This window comes from Leopardus geoffroyi, chromosome A2 (assembly GCF_018350155.1).
Source record: "Leopardus geoffroyi isolate Oge1 chromosome A2, O.geoffroyi_Oge1_pat1.0, whole genome shotgun sequence".
Lineage (NCBI taxonomy): Eukaryota > Metazoa > Chordata > Mammalia > Carnivora > Felidae > Leopardus > Leopardus geoffroyi.
In genome coordinates, this window is record NC_059331.1 from 155,282,779 (window position 1) to 155,301,358 (window position 18,580).

Genomic DNA, 18,580 nt, shown 5'->3' on the forward strand with positions numbered 1-18,580 from the left:
ACGTCATTATCTCGGGGTTCCTGGGTTCGAGACCCGCGACCGGCTCTGTGCTGACAGCTCAGAGCCTGGAGCCTGCTTCACATTCTGTGTCTCCCTCTCTCTCTGCCTCTTCCCTGCTTGCGCTCTTTCTACAATATATAAACATTAAAAAAAAAATTTTTTTTTAAGAAGAAAGGGTCTCAGACAGCTAGGCTTTCAATTCCCCATCTATAAAGTGGGGGATAATACTCGCGTGGGAGAGAGTAGTTGTAAGGAATAAATGAAATAATGTAGATAAAGCACTTGGACCCAAGGTTTTCCACTGTAATTTCACAGGCATCAAGAATTGAATGATACATTTGAAAAATATGAACAGCATTAATTAAAAAAAAAACAGCAGGAAATGGAAAATTTTAAGATTCTAGAGTATTTCAGTCTGCCCTTCAATATGTCCGTCCTGCTGGAGGTGAACTTGGGGGTGGCGTTTGATCTATGGGTCCCCAGGAGCCAGTCTCTGCTAAGCCTGGCGTCATTCCACATCAAAGGAGACAAGGAGAAGTCAGAGGAACGAAATGCTGCCCACACTTCAAAGGGAGTTCCTCTTCCGGAAGTTGTTACAGCCTTTCAAGGAGGGTAAAACAGCGGTGCAGCTGGGGGGGGGGGGGGCACTCTCAGCGAGGTACAGCGACATCCAGCTGGCTTCCACGCTGGGACGCGGAACTTTCCGGGGCCCAAGCAGCACAGCGGGGAATGAAGATGTCGCTGTGTACACAGACCGTCGGCCCCTCCGCCTTCCTCCTTCCCAGCACACTGAGGGGCAATCGGCAAGCTCCATCTCGGAGCGGACCATCAGCGACGGCCAGTCCCCTGCAGGCGGTGCCCCGCTCTGCGCTCTGTCAAGTCCACAGCTCTGATTCCTGGGCTTCCGCCGAGAGGCTAACACATTGGATGGCTGCGTTTCAAAGTCACAACCAGAAATATAACGCTCCCTATTCTCGGGGCGGAGACGGCGGGGATGCAGGGAAGTGAGGGAGCGGGGCGGGGGTGGGGACGGTGGTAGTGAAGAAGGGGCCTAAAATGATCTGCTGTCTCCTGAACAGGTGCTCTGGGCCCAGCATTTGAAGGCCCCCTCTCGCCGGCCCCCCGCCCTCCTGCCTAGGGCCCTCGGCTAAGCTGGCGGTGGACAACAGGCCCTTCTGCACCCGTCCGTAGCTCACTTTCTAGTGACAGAGAGGGACAGAAACGGGCTGAGAGGGCTTGGGGAATTTCCCTGCGCTCCCCTAACAGGTTAGGGAGGTGGTCGAGCTGCGGGCGGACCCTCCGGTGGGCCCTGGGGTACTCCCTCGGCGCGCAGTACTCCCCCGCCCCCTGCGATCCCCACCCCATCGACCCTCAGGCATCCCCCTTACCCCCTGCGCGTTCACAGCCTCTCAACACCCCACTGACCGCCCACCCCGGGCCGCTCGCACCGCCCAGCCCCCCCCCATCCGAGCACACTCCCGACCCCCGCGCGGTCCCACCTCCAACCCCCTGCGCACCCCCCTCGCCGGCGCAGCCCGGGTTGTCTCGGGACCCCCCCCCCCCCGAAAACCCGGCGGAGCCCGCGCGGGGCGGGGGCCGGATGCGGAGACGTGCCGCACGTGCGCCGCGCGGGGATTGGCAGCTCGGGCCCCGCCTGCGCCCCCGCGCCCCCGCCGAGCTGCGGAGGCCCGGGCTGGTGAAGGGGCGCCCCGAGCCGCGGCGGCTGCAGCCGGTCCGGAGCGCGAGGGGCTGCCCGGGCGCGCGGGGCCGGGCTGCGGGGTGCGGGGTGCGCGGCCCGGAGCCGCGGGGGAACAATGACAGCGGGATGGGAAGTGGGAGGGGGGTTGGAGCAGCCTCCGGAAAGCGCCGCCAACTGCACGGGTGCTCTCTTGCCCGGCGCGGCTAAAACGCGCTTGCTCAGAGGGGCCGGAGCTGCTGTTTTGCCGAGTGAAAATACTTTCTGTAAGTGATGAAAAAATTTTCCACTTTATTCGGTTGTTGGCTGGGGCCCAGTGCATTGAAGTCCCAGAGTTCTTCGGGGAGGAGCCAGGAGGTTTACTGCATCCTCCGACCTGTGTTTCGCGGGGAGAAGAGTTAAGAAGCCTGAGCATTCTAACGCAGCTGGCGGAGCTTGAGAAAGTGACAAAGGCAGAGCTCGTGTGCGTGGCTCGGGGACTGATGCCCCGCCTCTGAGCCGGGGACCAGAAATGTGTCCATTAAGGGACTGGTAATGGCTGGGTTTAGCCTGGGACGGTTCCCCCAAGGAGGCGATTTGAGAGGAGGCTGTAGGTGCCCGGCCTGGGACTGGAAGAGCAGTCCGGGAAGGGTCCAGGGGGCGTGGAGGGCGCTCCCACCGGCCACCTGGGGACAGGAGGCAGCAAAGGCGCCAGCAGCCCTCAGGGATTCCGGGGCTGTGAACTGCGCAGGGCCTGTGGCTCCTGGTCCCAGCTACAGTCAGCCAATAAAAGATAGACGCAGGGACCCCTTCCCTCCCCCCCCCCCCTCCGGAGCCAATGGAAACCTACCCGCCTGCGGAGGAATTGCCACCCGCCTGCGGAGGAAACATTTTCGGACACCTGGCCAAGAGGCTTCCCTTGGGGGTTGCCTTTCCAGGAGCCCAGGACAGGTGTGTATGAAGGACCAAAATACCAGGAGCGTGTTCAATTAGTCATTCTTTTGGATCAGAGCGCCTGCTGCTTGTAAAGCCACACACACGCCATTACAAACTGTGAGGGGGCGAAGAGCAAAGGCAAGAGGGCAGAGGGGAAGAAACGTGCTTCCTGCCCTGAGCATCTTAGAGGGCCCTTTCCCCCTGTTGTATGTCCTGCATCATGTTCCCTGCTGTAAAGGTTAGCGTCTTGTATTTGTGTAATGCTTTACAGTTTCAAACTGTATGATTTATCTGGTAATCACTGTAACCTAGAAGACAGGTATTACTACTCATGTTTAACCAGCAGAGGAAGTGATGCTCAGATTAGCTAAACCCTACACCCAAAGTGATACTGCCCGTTAGTGATGGCTGTGGGACTAGTACTCAGTGTTGTGGCTGCAAATCCAGGGCTCTTTAAATACATCAAAGGAAGGAAACCAGGCCTGCTTTATGATTCTGGCGCCCAGGTCACACCCAACAATTAGAATGAAATCCAGAAGGACTAGGTTAATTTCTTAGTCATTGCTCTTTCAGATCGTCCCTTTGCAACACAGGTGAGCTCCAGTGTTATACACCTGTGTGTGAAGAAGGGGTTCCACTGACTCGCTGCCAGGAAAGCCAGTCCTGGAGGTAAGAACAGAACGGGGGGATGAACACGGGTCACCAGCTGTGGCTCCCTTCCTCATCCACACTTAATAGTGCCCGAGAATGAGCAGAAGGACAGCTCCATTCACCAGAGCCCAAAAGGGAAGGAAAACCACTGATGGTAGGAAAATGCTGTGTCGTGTGTAAGACCTTGGAGGAATATAGGGTAGGGAACTGAGAATGGGTGGGAACTTTTTTTCACTAAAATAAAATGAAAGAGTCAGTACTCTAAACCGAGATGAGGTCAGTGGCTTACATTTACATGACTTCTATTCTGATCAATGGACCATGCTTGCTTCATTTCCTTACTCTCTAGACGTGCACTGTTCCTACAGTAGCCACTAGCCGTGTGTGGATGCTGAGCCCTGAAATGTGGCTAGTCCAAATCGAAATGTGCTGTCCATGTAAGATTTGAAAGATTTGAAAGACTTGGGAAAGGTAACAGCTTACTGACACCTTTAACACTGATTATGCCTTAAGAGAATATTGGGGATCCACTGAATTAAAATCAAATACATTATTAAAATTAGTCTCATCTGTGTTTTACTTGTTTTCATGTGGCTCCTAGAAAATTTTAAATTGCATACATGGTTTGTGGGGGCTGAGAACGTTCTTGATCTGGGTGACAGAGATTTATGTGTATGTGCGTAGGTGTTCATTTCATCCAACTGTGCCCTTAAACCTTGTGTACTCTGCTGCTATATGTTAATAAAAATCCGTTTAAAAATTTTAAAAAGAAACTAACAGTGGGTTCCTGTTGCATTTAGAGCAAAAGCGAAGCTCCTCTCCTGGGCTGCCAGACCTGGCCTGCTCCTCTCCCTCGCTGGATACCATTCTCCCCATGGCTCACTGACCTTCCCACTTCTCCAGCGTGCCTAGCTCATACCCATCTTGGGATATTTGCATTTGCATTTTCCTCTGCTTGGAAGGTTTTTCGTCCAGATCTTCTTTGCTCCCATTCATATCTCAGCTCAAACATCACCTCCTTCTTCCTTGACCATCTATATCGGTTAAGATGTTTTGGTCAAAAGGAACAAGAAACCTAAATCGGCTTAAACATTGAAGGGAGTTTATTGGCTGTAGAACTAAGTCCAGAAGCAAATCAGGCTCCAGCCAGGGTATAGTCAGGATTTTTCTGTGATTCTCTGGGTGCTCCCCTCAACAGGTCACCTTTATCCTCATGCTCAATATGGCTCATGCAGCAATATGGCTGCAGCAATCCCTGGCCTCACATCTATATCCAACCTCATCCAGAAAGAGAGATTCTTGTCCTCCAACACTCAAAGTCCTGGACTTCACCTAACCAGTCCTTTAGCCCAGGAGAATCCCACACACTAACTGGTGTAACCCTGAACCAGTCAGTGCTCAAAGGACCCTAATTAGTAGGCTTAGGCAGTGAAAGCCCCATGCCACCACCCAAATCTCAAGGCTACGATGTGTTTGAGACATTTGGATGGTTGCTGGGGAAACAGCTGATGTGTCACTAGACCACCCCACCACCTTGAGTCACTGTCTAAACCAGTACTTGGCAAACTTTTCCTGTCATGAAAAAGAGTAGATAATGAGGGTTTGCATGCCTCCTAAAAGTTTGTATTGTTTTAGAATCCTTAAAAATATATAAATGATTCTTAGCCCATGGGCCTTACTAACTAGGCCAAGGGCCGGAGTTGACCCAAGGGCTGGATTTGCCAACCCTGATCTAGACCATCGTGATGCTTGTGATGTCTAAATTTATCTTGTTTATTTATTTCCCCTGACTATAATGTAAGCTCCATGAGAGCAGCAACCATGTCTGTCTTACTCACCACTGTCCTCTCAACACCTAAAACAGTGCTGCGCAGAGATGCTCAATAAATACTGGACGAACGATGAGAAGAACTTTATGTCAGAGTAGGAGGACCCAGTGCCTTGCTCTGACCTGGCTTTTTCTGCCCTCCCCTCTAGAGGACACAGCTGTCCCATCCTGGGCAGGACAGCTGCTGGTCCATGAGATGGCTTTATGCAAACTGAGAAAAGGAAATCGCTCTGACTGATGCAGCCTGGCACCCAAGGCCATGGCGAGGGGGCAAGGACTGGATTGTGTACAGCGGCCTCGGGAGTTCTGAGTCAGGGTTCTAAGATCTCACCTTCTTTTATTGTTCCCACACCTCTACGGCAAATCCTCTGGCTGTGCTCTGCTTGCTGCTTTGACTCTCTTCTCTTTCACCAACTCCCAATACCCTCTTGTTCCGGTTTTCAGCAAAATGACTGCAATTTGCATGTACTGAAGTGAAATTCTCATTTGGTACCTGGAAGGGCATCCAAGCGTAACAGAATGTGGCATCGGGTCAGTATGTGGTGGGGGAGGGATTTCTGTCCAGTGTGCTTACTAAAGCTCAAGAAAGACAGTGGGAACCTAGAAAAAGGGCCAGCCAAAGTCGTCAAGGAAATAGGGAAGCTACCATAAAAATACAGAGTAATATGTTGAGGGTTCTTCCATCTGGGAAGATAGAAGCCAAGAAGGAATCACATCTGTTTGATCATGAATGTTAGGTGAGGCTGGTCATGAACGCATTCACCAAATCCTGAACTAGACCAGGGTGCCCTGCTTAAAGCTTGAGAGAATTCTGTTTAGGAAGAATAAAAGAAAATCTGACTTCACTCCGTGGGTGGTAAGCTCATGGAACTCATTACCCCAAGCAGGCATCAGGCGGGAAATAAAAATGCCCAGTAACCAAGACTGCTGTTGACAGATTTTAACGACTTACAAGAGGAATGAGGATGCCTTGGGATATCAGGATGTGCTCTTAGAAGTGGCTGACAGGAAGCGTAACTTCACATTGCTTCCCTGCATATCCCCGGAAGGGACAGAGTTCCAAGCAGGAAAGATCACGAGTCATGGCCATAGGCCACCCATGTCTTGGGAGGTCTGGAAGATTCCCTTGCTCAGGGGAAGGGGGCCTCATGGACCAAAGAGTGACTTTCCCAACTTGGGTTCCTCTAGGCCAGCTACAATCTGTCACTGGGAATCTGGAAGTCATTCAGATAATAAAATGATGTTCGTGGAAACATTACATAAATGCCTACTCAGTGGAAACTCACCTGTTGTCATTGTAATAGCTAATGTATATTATGTGCCATGTGCTGCTATAAGTACTTATTTAATCCTTATAACAACCCTGTAATATGGGTACTATCATATCATCATCCTATTTGACAGGTGGGAAAACTGATTCACAGAGAAATAACTTTTTCAAGGTCCCACAGCTAATAAGTGATCCAGGATTCAAACTCAGGCTAACTGTGGAGTATATAATTTCTCCCATGAAACCAGGGTTAAGGCCACCCCTACAATTCTACTGAGGAAGACACTGCTCAGCTCCAGTCAAGTGTTTCCATGAAGGAATGCAGGCCCATCGTGCCCATATAGATTTTTTTCAAGGAAAGTCATACGAGTCAACACTTGGTTCTGGATCGAACAAATCCAGCTAAGTCTAGCCTGAAGTCATCTGGCTCCTGACTTCTGCTCTGCCCGCACCACCTCTCCAGCGACATGTCTCACAGACAAGACGCTTGACCCAAGTTCCTAGGCATGTGCTCTGATCGGCGGGACAGACTCACGGGGCTGGGGTGCTTCTGTGCCTGGGGGGTCTGTCCCTACTGGAACAGATTTTGTGTCCCTGCCACTCAGCAAATGTCCAGTAATCTCTCTGCTCCCTTGCAGTTCCAGGGCCCACTGGAAACTATGAGTGCCATCACTGAAAGTAGCATCAAAGGCTCTGAGGCAGAGAGGTTGGATGTGTGGGGAGATAGGCTCTCTGGCATAGAACTTGATTGTCCAGAATAAGCGCATAAACCAGACAAAATGTTTAGAATCCAGGGCTACACCTTACATCTGGTGGGTTCTGAGAAAACTGGCAAAGCAGAGGCAGGGCAAGAACCCGTGGCATCTAGTGGAGCCTTCATTCAGGGTCACCCCATAGGGTTGGGCAGGTTGCGCACTGCACCTCAAGTTGAACAAAGAGGACTGGGGGCCTTTTCCTAGTTTACACAAAGGCACTATCTATTTGTTAAACTGAGCACTTCTGAGGCTGTGTCTGCCCAGAGGAAGGACCTTTTCTAATTCATACCAAGTCTCCATATGTACCTGGGGGACCCTGAAGAAATTTGGGGTGCTGCTCTATAGCACAGAGCCTGATGCACCGCCACCTCAGGCCAGGGCTCCGAGCTCAATGACAGGACTGAAGCTCAGCTTCGGTCCAGGATTTAGAGCTCTGGCTCCCCAGCTCCCTGTACCAGCCAGTGCTCCAGGGAGGAAGAAGAGGGAGGGCAACGAGGCCAGCCTGCAGCAGGACCAGGGTTCAGCTTCCTCATTCCGTCCCCAGTGAGGAGAGCAAGGCCTACCCAGCCCCTGGGAGCAGGAAGTGAGAGAAAAGGCCACACCTGGGCACACGACCCTTTATTGCACAAGAGCCCCACCCCCCTCATAAAAGTGTCTGAAACAGCGTCCTGGATCCTGACCAAACAGATTACAGCAGCGACCTTGGGGGGAAGCCAGCAGAGGGGTGGAGACTTTCTCTCCCCTACGGAACACGGAACCAATCTCAGCTAATCCTCACAATTTCCCTGTTCACGGGTAAGGAAACTGAACCACGAGCTAAAGAAAGATAAGGAATTGGGTCAAGGTCACATAACTAGTAAGGTGCAGAAGTGGGCTTTGAACTTGAAGTGGATGCTGGGGCCTCTGTCCAGGTTCCCCTTCAGGGCTGATGACAGCTCACAGCCAGTCCCTCAGGAATAGCCCTGCCTGAAGGGAGCCACCCCACGTCCAACACTGGCCCCTTCCTGGGGCGGCCCCCATCCAACTCAGCCGTGCTGGGGTGGGGGTGGGGTACAAAAATCAAATCCCTTGCCTCGATTTGGGACAATTCCGAAGGGCCATCCTGGCTTCAGAGTTTTTGTTGCAACTGTTGCATGTCAACATATCCCTCTGCTTCCCTCACTTCTAAGAGCTGCTGCTGGGCGGCATGCTCCCCAATAAACTCTCTGCTTGCAAATCTCCTTCTTAGCATTGGCTTTGGGGACATCCCACCTAAGACCCCTGCGTTCCCCACCTTTATGAAACACTGCCTCCCACCTCAAGCTTGCCAGGATAGAAGAATCCAGAATTCCAGTAGGGAGGGTGAGGCAAACCAGCAATGAGCAACAGCAGGAAGCCACCATCACCCCCTAGACTAGGACAGAAGATGGGGCAGTGTTACCCGAGCCCAGGGGTCATCCAGCAGAAGCTGGGACCACAGTAGGTCACAGCCGGTCTGTCTGGGAGAAACAGAAACCCCCTACTGGAGACATCCTTGAGGTTTGGGAGTGTAGGACCCTGGCTCCTCCCTTCTCCCTCCTTCAGTTTTATGACTATAGACTACTTATAAGCACAGAGAGTAAATACCCAGGGTTAACTCTGCACCTATTTAGGTAATATTAAAAACTGAGAATGTTGGGGCGCCTGGGTGGCGCAGTCGGTTAAGTGTCCGACTTCAGCCAGGTCACGATCTCGCGGTCCGTGAGTTCGAGCCCCGCGTCGGGCTCTGGGCTGATGGCTCAGAGCCTGGAGCCTGTTTCCGATTCTGTGTCTCCCTCTCTCTCTGCCCCTCCCCCGTTCATGCTCTGTCTCTCTCTGTCCCCAAAATAAATAAACGTTGAAAAAAAAAAATTAAAAAAAAAAACAAAAAAAACTGAGAATGTTAAGTCAGTTTCAGGTCCCTTCTGAAAGGGAAACATTGCTGTGGAACGAGAGCATCATCAGCCTCAGCCCCGGCCCTGCACAGCCTGAATGTCCAGACTTTCTATCCCTCCTGGATCTTTGATCCCTCCTGGATTGGGGGTGGGTAGCCCAAAACAGCCTGGAGAGCCAGGGGACTTTACAGCCAGAGGGTCCATCCTATGGAGGGGCCCCTAACTTTAGGAGTCCGTCACTCCAGGGCATTAAAGTCACCTCGGGGCTGTGAATGTCAGTCCAGAAGAGTGTGTGCATATGTACGGTGTCTCTCTCTGTGGTTCACAGACGGGCGGTGTGTGCACATCTTTTCCAATGGAGAGGAGTCGTTGGCATCGGTAATAGATGGAATGTGAATATTGTATTGTGTGGAGGGACAGCTCCTCTGGCCTGTCCCCAGGGAAGGAAGACAAGATCCAGTGGAGAGGTGAGGACCAGGGAGCCCAGCCCAGCTCCCGGCTCCAAGGAGGCCGGCCCCGCCCTGGAGACAAGCTGCCATCTGTTTGTTTTCCAGTGGGCTGGAGACCTGGGCTGAAGACACATCTGCTTCTGTTTATTCTTCCTCCTTATCTTAATGGGCCCCCACCCATCACTCCCTGTTACTCCTTGCCACCCACCTCACCACCGCTGGGACACTCTCTTGCTGCCCCAGGCGAAGACTCAGGGCTGGGGGTGGGGGGGTGGGGGAAGGACAAGCTGGAGACTTGGTGTCCTGGGTTAAGTGTCCTCACTAAACACCACCCCCCCACACACACAAGTTCAACTGGACTCTATGGTCAAAGTGGAAAAGGACAAAAGGAGTAAAAGGCCAAAGACTCTCCTCCCGAGAAGGAAAGCAGGAAACTGGTAGGTTGCCAGGGGCAACCTTAGCTCTAAGAGAAATGTAATTACATTTAAATTTCAGGTTACACCTAGGCTAATAACTACAACTGGAAATTCCTGTGGGGAGGAGGAAGTTTTCTCTCGTTAAGAGATGATAGAGAGTTACTCGCCCTTGAACCCAGAACAGTCAGTTTCGTACAGGAAGAACTTCAGTCACAGAGGGCCCCTGCTAGCCAATAAGGCACCTTTGTGCAGATTAGAGAAAGGGGCCCCTTCCTCCAGGCGGCTGCCCTCTCACTTCCCAGCACCCTGGGACAGGAGAAAAGGGACAGTTACATAATCCTAGCAGCTCTCCCTTCCTCCCTCCCTTCGCTCTCCCTTTCAATAACCTGGACAGCCTGAGCTCTGAATAGACCACCCCAGGAGCAGAGAAAACCACCGGTAGCTGTGAGGGAAGCTAGAAAGGCTTTGAACACTAAACTGGTCCAAAGTCCCTGCTCTATTTCATTCCATGATAAGGCTTTGAGTTGAGTTGTAAGAAAGCTTTCTAATCATGTTCCAGGCCTGACCCAGGTTATGCTAAGTTGTGATTATTGGCAATTTAGAAATCATGAGAAAGGTACCAGATTTCTCAAGGATTTCCTTTTTTTTTTTAATTTTAATTTTTAATTTAATTTTTTATCTCAGAGAGAGAGTGAGTGGGGGGTGGAGGGGTAGAGGAAGGGAGAGAGAGAGAGAGAGAGAGAGAGAGAGAGAGAGAGAGAGAGAGAGACCCAAGCAGGCTCTATGCTCAGCAAGGAGCCCTACAAGGGGTTTGATCCCACAACCCTGGGATCATGACCTGAGCCAAAATCAAGAGTCAGACACTCAACCGACTGAGCCACCTGGGTGCCCCATCAAGGATTTCCTTCTTTAAATTTTGCTTAATACCTGTCATCACCAAGCATGGTTTTTGCTTCTGTTTTTAAGTGTAGATATTATGAAGTTCCGTTCTTTTTAAGTACTCTTTTTTTTTTAGTAGCAAAATTGGCAATATAGCATGGTGGTTCCAAGCCTGATTTTGGAATCAGAATGATCTAAATTCTAATTTTTTACTCCCCTAATTGCTAGCTGAGTGGCCCTATACAATTTACTTAACTTCTCCACACCCCAGTTTTCTCATCTATAAAATGGGGATAAGTAAGAGTACTTACCATAAAGAATTGGCACATGAATTAAATGAGGTGATGCATGGAAAACAAAGTGCCGGGCACACAGCACCTGATATCCATTGGCTATTCTTGAGCTTCTTTTAAATGGGTAGGGAAAGTGACACCTTACTTCTGGGTAACCGAGAAGGATGACCATGTTTTCTGTCCCTTAGAGAAATGGCTGATTCACTGTCTGGGCCAGAGAAAGTGAAACTGGGGCATCAACTTGTGCCAAAAGACTAGGAAGTGTTCAAAAACATAGGAGATATAGAAGGGGTTCTTACTGGCCAAATTTGGGACAATTAGAGCACCAAAATGAATAATGACTACAACTGGTAACATGATGAATAGAACAAACTCTATGTGTCCATAGTGATATTCAAAACAAGAGGGGAAGGAAGGGAAATAACTAATAAAAGTGGAAGGAATAATAGAATTGGATATCACTATTTTGCAGCCCCCAATAAAATAAGTGATTTATACAAAGTTTATCAATGGAGCCACTGGATAAAAGTTTACTAGACAGTAAGATATTCACTTTGCCACAGAGGACCCAAGTATTATCAAGGGGGAAATTTCTCTTTACAATAGAGAGATCTGGGAGTCAGTATCTTAACTGAGTAATCAAACAGAGCATCACCAATAGTACAACAATTATGCACCTTCTGATGTAATATAATCTTTTTTTAAGGTTATTTATTTTGAGAGAGAGCGTGGGAGGGGCTGCGAGAGAGACAGAGAGAGAGAGAGAGAGAGGGGGAGAGAGAGAGGGAGAGAGAATCTCAAGCAGGTTCTGCACTGTCAGTGCAGATCCCAGTGTGGGGCTCGATCATGACCTGAGCTGAAATCAAGAGTCAGACACTCAACCAACTAAGCCACCCAGGTGCCTCTGATGTAATATAATCTGAAATACACAATACCACCTGTGAATTATTCCTGCCAAAGTAACTACCATGAATCTAACCAAGCCTCATGACTACATTCCAGCACATGAGAAAGATGGAGATAGAGGAACAAGAGAAATCAAGAAGATAAACTCACAATGTGGAACAGACCATAAGACAACTGACCGGTGACAAAGGCTCACTCCTTGACCAGACTTTAGTCAGGCTCCTTTGAATGTCTTTTGATTAGGACTTGAACTTGGTCCCCACTCTGTCTTGAGCCTGCCCAGCTAGTCTTAGCAAAGAATCTTGCTAAATCATCCCCCACCCTTGACATCTGATCACCCTTGACTTCGGATCAAGGTCTTCTGCCCAGCTTTGATGTCTAAGTCCCTGACCTGCCCTTAGCGAGTCATTTCAGGCCAGTGTAGCAAGAATCCCACTTACCCTTGATGTCTGCTCTTAGTACTTGTCCATCCACCGATGCCCTCATCCTGCTCTTTGGCTATAAATCCCCACCTGTCCTTGTTTCAGAGCTGAGCACAATCTGTCTCCCTTATTACAATAATCTTCGTTATCATTTGACAGTAATTTTTTCATTAACACTTCAAAAAGTTAATGTCATTTAACAAAAAAAAGGTGGATTACTTTAGAATCAAAGAGGTTAGAAAGACTTAACAATCAAATGAATATAAAAGGTACCATGATTGGATTCTGACCAAAAATGAAAAAAAAAAAAAAAAATCTACGAAAGATATTTGGAGGACAATTAGATCCTTTTGATTATGGACTGGATATTACAAAAGTATTGTTAGTTTCTGCAGGTGTGATGATGGTACTGGTTATGAGGAGGATGTCTTTACTCCTGTGAAATACCCACATTTTGGTAACACCTGTATGTAGAAGTTGTCTTAGTTTCCTAGAACGGTTGTAACAAAATAACCGCAAGCAGGTGGTTTTCAGCAACAGAACCTTGCCCTCTCACAGTTCTGGAAGCTAGAGGTCTGAAGTCAAGGTGTCAGCGGGGGCCATGCTTTGTCCGAAGCCTCTGGGGGAAGATCCTTCCTTGCTCCCCCCAGCTCCTGGGGCTCTGGCAATCCCCGTTGTTCCTTGGCTCAGGACCACATTCACTCTAATCTCTGCCTTCAAGTCACGTGTCCTCCCCCCTCTGTGTGAAGCCTCTCTGTGACTTCAAATCTCTCTCTCTTTATAAGCATACCAGTTACTGGGTTTAGGGCTCACCCTACTCCAGTACGTTCTCACCTGCACTTGATTACATCTGCAAAGGTGCTACTTATAGGTAGGTCACGTTCACTGGTACGAGGGTTGAGGACTTCAGGCTGTCTTTTGGGGGAACATAAGTCAACCCACAACAAGGGTGAAATGTCAGGATGTCTGAAATTTACTAATTTCAGAAAAAAATTTTTAACCAAAGAAAGTGTGAGAAAGGAAAAACAACTAATGTAGTGAATGTGATCTTCGTGAAAGCTACGTGGAAGGTTTAGGGGTGAGTATTGTATTCTTTCAACTTTTCTGTATGTTTGAAAATTTTCAAAACAAAAAATTGAAGAAAATTTAAAAATAAATAAATAAATGAATAATTGAAGGAAAACCAGACTCCTGACAATTCTGCCATCCACAATCCTATTGTTTCATTCATTTATATGTGTGTGTGTGTGTGTGTGTATATATGTAAATACATATATGTAAATATATGTATATATATATTTTAACAAGCATTCTCATTTTTAATAAGCACTTAAAGATGATTCCAATGCACCGCTAGGGTTGAAAAAATACTATAAATGCTAATACTATACCATACTATTAAAAATACTACTGGGTGGCTCAGTCAGTCACCAGTCTGACTTTGGCACAGGTCATGATCTCACGGTTCATGAGTTCAAGCCCCACATGGGGCTCTGTGCTGACAGCTCAAATCCTGGAGCCTGCTTCGGATTCTGTGTCTCCCTCGCTCTCTGCCCCTCCCCCGCTTGTGCGCTTTCTCTCTCTCTCTCTCTCTCTCTCTCCCTCCCTCCCTCCCTCCCTCCCTCCCTCCGTCTCAAATAGTAATTTAAAAAATACTACTACTACTAAATACTAAATATATATTTTCACTAAAACATTAAATATATTTAGTAAATATAAATACTAAATACTCTAAATAATACTATCCTTATATTTATAGTACTAAATGCTACAAATATCATATATACTAAAAATATTATAAACTCACATGGATGTATTTAACTCTCCTTCCCCTTCTTTCTACTAACACACTCTAAGATGTATTCTTTTTAGAGCGTAAATTTATGTAAAGTTGTGTCCACCAAAACAACATACACACACACACACTCATACAAAGATGGTGAGTATTTCAGAGCACACTGTCCAATGTAACAATGTCTAACAACTTATTATTAGATATATATTTCACAATAGGGAGTTATATCCAAAGTAAATTTATTTCCCTTGAATAGGCTTCAGCTAGGATTTTTTCACCCCTCTCTCTGCTCTTATCTCTCTTATGGGTTATATGCTTTTTTTTTTTTTTAAGTCTCTTTACCCACATCTTAGCAGAGCTTAGGGAGGAGGCTTGAGGCTGATGCACATGTTCAATCTGCTGTGTGTAACGGGAAGTCCTCAGAACCCAACGTTTTCCACCCTAATTTTATTGAAATAGGCTTCCTCATGTAAACTAGTCCCAATTTTGAAATGGAAGTCAAGGAGAAATATGACTTGATGCACGTAGTTTGAAGACCACTTTCCAAAAATGCTTTTGGCCTGCGTGGTTAAGTCTGAATGATCAGTCTAAGTATAATCGTCTGACCATCATGTGTGGACCGTGTATACACAGCTCGAACCCAAAGCCCCAGCCTCGTCCCTTCTGATGAACACCAGTGCCCACAAACAGAAGGTTCCCCTTCTCTCGCCCTGGAATAAACAGGAAGGTCTCTTGAAGCTGTGGTCTCAGGGCCATAGCCCTGCCCCTAATTTCTTCAGACCCTGTACTAAGAACTGAGTCATCGCAACATCGTGCTCAGCCAGCTGTCTCAGCACAAGAAAAGCTTTGCTGTGGTATGAGGTTTTGTGGGCTGCAAACTACATCTAGGTCAGCAAATTAAACTCCACGGTGTGGTTACACAGTCCAGCTTCATCTAGCTCAAGGGCTGTCTGACATCACTCTCTGGGCAATGGCTCCTCTGGCACTTGGGACACCCTCGGCGGGTGTTTAAGGTACAACACTTCAAGCCTAAACCACTGGATGGCATGTGCCTAAACACAGAATCTTGTTTTCTCCGCCAGGGCTCCAGGGTATGTGAGTAACAGCACTCCACATCCGTAGACACTGAGATTTTGTGTGTGCATATTGGGACAAAAGGGGAAGGTGGAGACGTATTTCTTTGTTCCTTATTTTCATCTACTACTTGTGTTTTTTTGCTGCCATGATGACCCAAAACGAGCCTTTTTTTTTTTTTTCTCAGTTCCCTTTCATGGAAGAAGAATTTTAAGTTTCAAGAAGAATTTCATAACAGACGGCCAACTGGTACACCTGGACAGGGTTTTACAAAAGGCAGTAAGTAGTTCAATGGAGTGGAGTCACCTGGTTCAGGAACTGGGTCTCAGGTTTACAGTGGATAAAGCCCTCAGACATGTTAAAAATTCAAAACAACTCAGCAAACACTTACTTGAGGGCCTGCTGCTATCCAGGGCTCAGGAATACAGATGTGAAAACCAGAGTTGCCTTTCAGGAGCTCTTTGACAATGGAGAAAGTTCACCAACATTCTAGTGGATGACTCCACTTTTTACTACCTAGCACCTACTCACACTTCCGGAAATAGTACCCCAGGTTCACTCTGGGGAAAACCCCTCCTTCATTCTCTGTGTGCTTTCATTGGAACTAGATCTGCCCCTGGCTCTAGAGCTGAGATACAAACTCAGGCCTGGCCATAGTGATTGGTTGAAGATATACATGAAATGTTTGCTGAACTTAGGATTCAGGAAGAGGTACTAGATACTTTTTACCAGGGTTGCTACCAATAAGGATGATATGAGAATAGAGTTGCCAGAAGCCACAAGATGAAATCTAAGAATGAGGCCAACACAGCAGAAGATAGACCTGAATGAAAGAAACTGAGCTCCTTGGTCAAGCCATTCTTGAAGTTCCATATATTCCTACACTTTCCTGTTAATTGTCCCAATTATCATTTTTATTTGTTTAACCTACCCGGATGGCATTCTCTGTAATTGGCAACTGAAACAGTTCTGTGTCATAGGTTGAATAGTGTCCACCAAAAGTTCACATCCACCCAGAACTTCGGAATGTGATCTTATTTGAAAATAGGGTCTTAGAAGACGTAATCAGGTAAAGATGTTACAATGACATCATCTTTAATATACAGTGTGCCCAAATATTTTTTTAAGTTTAATTACTTATTTGGAGAGAGACAGAGACAGCACAAGTGGGGAGGGGCAGAGAAAGAGAGAGAGAGAGAGAGAGAGAGAGAGAGAGAATCCCAGGCAGGTTCCACACTGTCAGCACAGAGCCCGATGTGGGGCTCGATTCCACGAAAACCGTGAGATCATGACCTGAGCCGAAACCAAGAGTCGAACGCTTAACCAACTGAGCCACCCACAGTGTGCTGCCCCAAATCTAACGACTGGTCTTCTTAAAGATGAGGAGAGGCAGAGGTTGGAGGCATTTATGTTGCCAAAGGCCAAGGAGCGCCTGGAGCCACCAGCAGTGAGGAGGAAGGCGAGGAAGGATCCTCTCCCGAGAGCACGTAAAGGGAATGTGGCCTTGCTGACACCTTGATTTCAAATATCTGGCCTCTAGAGCTGTGAAATTTCCAGTTTTAAGCCACCCAGTTTGTGGCACTTTATTACAGCAGCCCTAGCAAACCAATACCCTCTAATACATGAAATCACTCAATAAATATTTATTGGGCCCTAATATGAGTCTGAACAGATCTCAGAATAAAATCCAGAGAATGCAGAGAGATACCTGAGCTGGGACATTATGAAGCCTGAAGGACTTGTGGCCCACCAACCTGCCCCCTCCGTGGGCACCTCTGGAAGGCCCAGGGGAATCTGCAGAACTCATGTTCTCCGGGGCTCCCCTTCTCTAGCCTTCTTGCAAGCCCCTCTCCTAACATGTGGACTTCTTTTTCTTCAACAGAGAAATGAGCTCTGTTTGATATAAATTGAATAGATTTCTCCCAGTTTGTCTTTTGTCTTTTTACTTCGTTTATAGTAACAGTTGCCCTGCAGAATTTCCATTTTTTTTACATTTTCAAATCTATCCCTTTTTTTTTTTTTTTTTTAAGGCTTAGAGTTGTTGGCTTTTAAGCCCTTTGTGGGGGGGCGGGGTACCCGGGTGGCTCAGTCGGTTAAGCATCCACCTTCAGCTCAGGTCGTGATCTCACGGTTCGTGAGTTCGAGTCCTGCACTGGGCTCCCGTGTCGGGCTCTTTGCTGACCTCTCAGGGCCTGGAGCCTGCTTTGGATTCTGTCTCCCTCTCTCTCTGCCGCTCCCCTGCTCACGCTCTGTCTCTCTCAATAAAAACATTAAAAAAATTTTTTTTTTAATTTCTCATTTTTAGCTAATGGGCTATACTATCTAATAACGTAGCCTTTTTTCATTTTGTTTCTTACTGTAGAAGAATACACATAACAAAATTTCCTATCTTACCCATTTGTTAAGCGTCCAGTTCAGTGGCCTTAAGTACATTCGCACCGCGGTGCCACTGTCACCACCATCCATCTCCAGAACTCTTCCCATTTTGCAAAACTGAAACTCGACACCTATTCAACGATAAGTCCCCATTTCTCCCTCCCTCTGCCTCTGGTGGCCATTGTACTTTCTGTTTCTATAAGTTGAACTACTCTTAGTATCGAGGCAGCTTTCTTTTAGATTTACTTGTCCTTCCCTCACACTGCATTTCCGCCGCCTTTATTGGGTGCTCCCAATAAACAGCAGTGGTAAAGGCTTCCATTTGTGTCCAGGCATCGTTCCCAGGCTCCGCATCCAACAGCCCTAATCTTCCAGCATCCCGGCCAGCTGGGTGCATTTGACAGCGTGAGGGAAGCGTGGCCCCAGCGAGTTGTACAAATTGCGCTGATTAAGAGTCTCACTCGCGCTCTTAATTGGAAGAGGGAGGACTTGCGTTCATGTCTGTCCAACCGAAAGCCAGGGCTCTTTCCACAATGCTATTTTAGAAGACCTGCGTGTAGGCCCTCGGAGTGAGCAGCTTCTACAGACCTCTGATCTTGTCTCTCAAACGTGGACTATTCCTGGCTTTACTCCCACAGGAGAAACTTCCTTTCAAATGCTGCATATACCTTTTGCACCTTGAAGCCCGGTTACAGAATGCAAGTCTATTAAGACCATGGCAGAATAAGAGGAAATAAGTATTAAAAAGCGAAGGCTATGCCCACGGTCAAGATTCCAAAGTTGAAGGCTACGGTAGAACCGAGTCGGTAGTCCCACGGGCGTGTCCCCACCCCACTCTCTGCCCTCCCTCAGGTGGGTGGCCTCTCGCTGCCAACTTGTCTTGTGCTAACCACAGGAAAGCACAGAAGAGTGTGAACTTTGCCTCATTTGAACTCTGTTTCCTGTGTGAGGGCCGTGTCTCAT

General features: G+C 48.0%; 1 protein-coding gene and 1 long non-coding RNA gene across 2 annotated transcripts in view; one reads left to right on the forward strand and one right to left on the reverse strand.

The window, feature by feature from the left end:
* The window catches only part of SLC37A3 (solute carrier family 37 member 3), a 156,902-nt gene that overhangs the window by 35,046 nt on the left and 103,276 nt on the right, over positions 1 to 18,580 (reverse strand). The gene's annotated exons all lie outside the window — the stretch shown is intronic.
* On the forward strand, positions 1,689 to 11,667 carry LOC123606959. Its single transcript, XR_006716585.1, has 5 exons — positions 1,689 to 3,733; positions 5,240 to 5,621; positions 5,978 to 7,910; positions 9,336 to 9,474; positions 11,233 to 11,667. It is a non-coding gene; the product is annotated as an uncharacterized LOC123606959 (long non-coding RNA).